We start from the raw sequence: 3,607 nt of genomic DNA, 5'->3' as shown, positions 1-3,607 counted from the left end.
TATCATTAATATTTTACATAAATTTTTAAGTAGTGACAAAACCGCGACCCCCCATTTCTCTATTGATTTATGTTTTTTAATTCCAATTTCTTTAAGAGATGTGTTGTAAACATTCTAAAGATTGCTAAATAAACTTAAAAATAAAAAGTAAGCATATCTTTTAATTATTATTAAAATACTAGTAAAAATGTTCATATTTTCGTATATATAAAACCGTGACCCAAGAAACTACCCTTTCAAGTTTATAAAATCAATTTTTTTTAATAGAAATTTGAAAATAACATATAACAAAATGTTAAAATTATTTTTTGAAATTTTTTAAAATATATTTTATATTTTTTATTATAATAACGTATTTTATATTATTCAAAATATAATATATAAAATTATTTGTTTAGAAATTCTACTTCTATTTATATATATATTTTTAAAGAGTTTTAGCATTTCAGTTAACTTTACATAAAGTTATTTATATTTTGTGAGTGATTAACCATAGTATTTACCAATATTTACTATCAGTTGACTTATTTGCAAATTTAGTATTTACTTTTTATAACATTATTTATATTTTCTAAACCCATTAAATAGGTTCACTATGGCTTTTACCAAAATTTATTGTGAGTTAACTTTGTTACAAATTTAGCATTTATTTTTTATAATTAACAAGTATAAAACTCAACTCATTTAATTGATATTTTTATATTATTTTTTTTTATCTTTTTTTCAGTTGATTTACCAACACGATTTTGGAGGTAAAGAAATTATATAAATGCTCTGCAACCTCTTTTAAGAATATATTTGAGGAGCGTTTGTTGGAAATGTATTCACTACTGAGAGCGGGGGTGAATCAATAGTGAGAATGTATTTTAACTTTTAATTCATTTTTCAACTACTACAACACAATATTCATTAACACATTAGTAGATTAGATTATATAGAAAAACATGTGAGAACCATGGGAAATAACCAAAGAATCATGCACAAGAGAACACAATATTTTCTAGTGGAAAACCCTCCTCCTGGGTCAAAAACCACCCCGATGTTGCCGCGCTACTCAAACAATTATATTCATCGTCAATAAAATCATTACATAGAGAGCACAATATGGAATACATTTGAAAGGAACTACTACCTCCATCTCAGGACTCTACAGACTCCTATCTGATAAGCCTTGCCCAACCCCATTGGACTCACGACTCTACAAAAACCTATTTGATTTACAACCCTTGCCAAACCCCATTGTAGTTATGAATAATTTCGTTCTCAATCCTTGTATTGTTGGAGATCTAACCTCATTTCTCTATGTGACTCTCGTTTCACAATATTTCAGACCGGAGTCAATATGAATCGCTCAACTAGAATAACACTTCAAACTCAAGAAATACAGGCTGAAACCATCATAATGATTTCACTAAAATAAATATGCAACACTAACTCACACAATCACTACAACAACCCATCAACAATACATGCAAAAAATACAAAATATAATCTGATGAGAAACATGATAAGAAAGCATGAAGGAAATGATCTACAATCCTTCCTACTCTTTACCATATTACTACATGAGATCCAAGCTGAAACATAATTCTACTACAATCATCAACTACTATGATATACTGAAGGTATTCTGCATAAATTCTTACACAGTATGCATCCTCCACTCTTCACTCACACACACTCCTCAAGCACACACCACTATCACATATTCTTCTCAAATGAACCAACCAACTTGACTCATCATCTCCATCTATTTGTAATCTTCTGAAATGATTAACACAATTCATTCCCAATATGTAGTGGAGTTTTGTTCATATGTCGGAAGTGGCCTAGTTGAATGCTTCTTAACTTAATCAATCCACTAACTTCATTTACTAGTGAATATCCATTTTTAACCAACTTCTAGAAGCATAATTACCTTTTTTTACCTTTACATGAAGGGTCCCAAACAAGGATTTTCGAAAAAACAATTAAGCACCTGATGAGTGCGAGAAATGTGGAGTAAAACCCATTTACAAGCCTAGACGATCCCCTAGCACACTATACATGCATCCAAGACCTTGGATGCTCCCACAAGATTCTATGCCAACTTCCAAGAATTTCCAGACACTCCTGCAAGCCTTTGTGCCTACGTCCAGGGCTTAAGCTCACTAAAAAAATTGCCTCCTCTGTTCAGAACTTGCCTCAACTTGTTCTGCTACTTTTCAAGCCCTTTTAGGTCCTCTACAACACTCCAGAAAATCACTGTAGAAAATCCATCATCATCACAAGTCAAACTAAGTTGACTTATATGCCATCCATCGGCTACGTCAACACTCAAGCCATCAAACTTGACCGCAACTACTCCAACCTATGAAATCATCAACATGTAGCTCTAGAACCTATCATACATCCTTTGAGGCTTGAAAAACCCTCTGAAGCATCCATAAACATGTGTAGATACTCTCCAAGACATCTCCAAGACCCAATGATAACATTATCATCATATAGACCGAAATCGAAACATGGAGACCAAAAGTATCTTAGGGGACCTAATCAACAAGGCTCCTCAACTCTAACTCCTTAAGTAGCCACGAAAATATATATGCAACAATGTGATCATGAATACCATCATCATGGGAAGGCCTCCAAGATAGTGTAGCACATCAACAACCATCCTCCAAGTGCCAAGAACCATCTACCATATCTCCATCATCACCTCAAACATCCAGCAAAGGTCTGCAACCAATGAACCATGTGCATGGACACATACAACTAGGTTGACATCAATGCCAACCAACACCAATGCATCCTCAAACACCATGCTACTAGGTTGACATCAATGCCAACCAAAACAATTGATCATGACACCAATGGCAACAAATTTGCAAATATTTCAGAGACATTTTCTCCTCCCCCCAAATAGGCCCCAATTTTATTAATGAAGAAGGAAGAACTTATCCAATGACACAAGTTGCAAAAGAATAACTCTCCAATGTCCTACATAGTTTTTAGTACAGGAAAATCCCAAGACTGTATAACCCTCCTATTAATTTTTATCTCAAATATTATTATTTTATAGTTGATGATATCCTCTGTATTTTTCAATACTCTTAAACCACAGGTTAGGTACTTTTCCCTTTCAACTCCACTTTTATTACCCTCATTCAAAAATAAAACTCTCCCTCTCCTTTTGACCTCTTTCATATAATCTATCCCTATCATACCATCTACAAGATCATTTCCAAGCTCATTGCCCTCTGTCTAAAAGATATTTTGTCTGATCACATCTCGCAAGAACACAATTGGGTTTATAAAAGTTAACTAGATCCATGAAATAGTCTTGTCCAAGAATGTCTTCACTTGATTAACACATAAAAGAAATGAGAACTCCTTTATAAGGATGATATTTCGAAATCTTATGATTGACTAAATTAGCTCCACCTCATATTATTTATTGTACACCTTGGTTTCGATCCTTATTTTGTAACCCGGGTTATGAATTGCATTAACACTGAATCTTTTTCCTTATTGATACATGGTGCATCCACTTCCCTTTTCCATGTAAAAAGAGTAATACAACAATGTTTTCCTTTATCTCTAATCCTCTCACTTCTAGTAGTAGAAT

This window comes from Pinus tabuliformis, chromosome 5_2, assembly GCF_031772625.1.
Source record: "Pinus tabuliformis cultivar Carrire ecotype Pingquan chromosome 5_2, CPIR1, whole genome shotgun sequence".
NCBI classification, from domain to species: domain Eukaryota; kingdom Viridiplantae; phylum Streptophyta; class Pinopsida; order Pinales; family Pinaceae; genus Pinus; species Pinus tabuliformis.
This window is presented reverse-complemented; position numbering follows the sequence as displayed.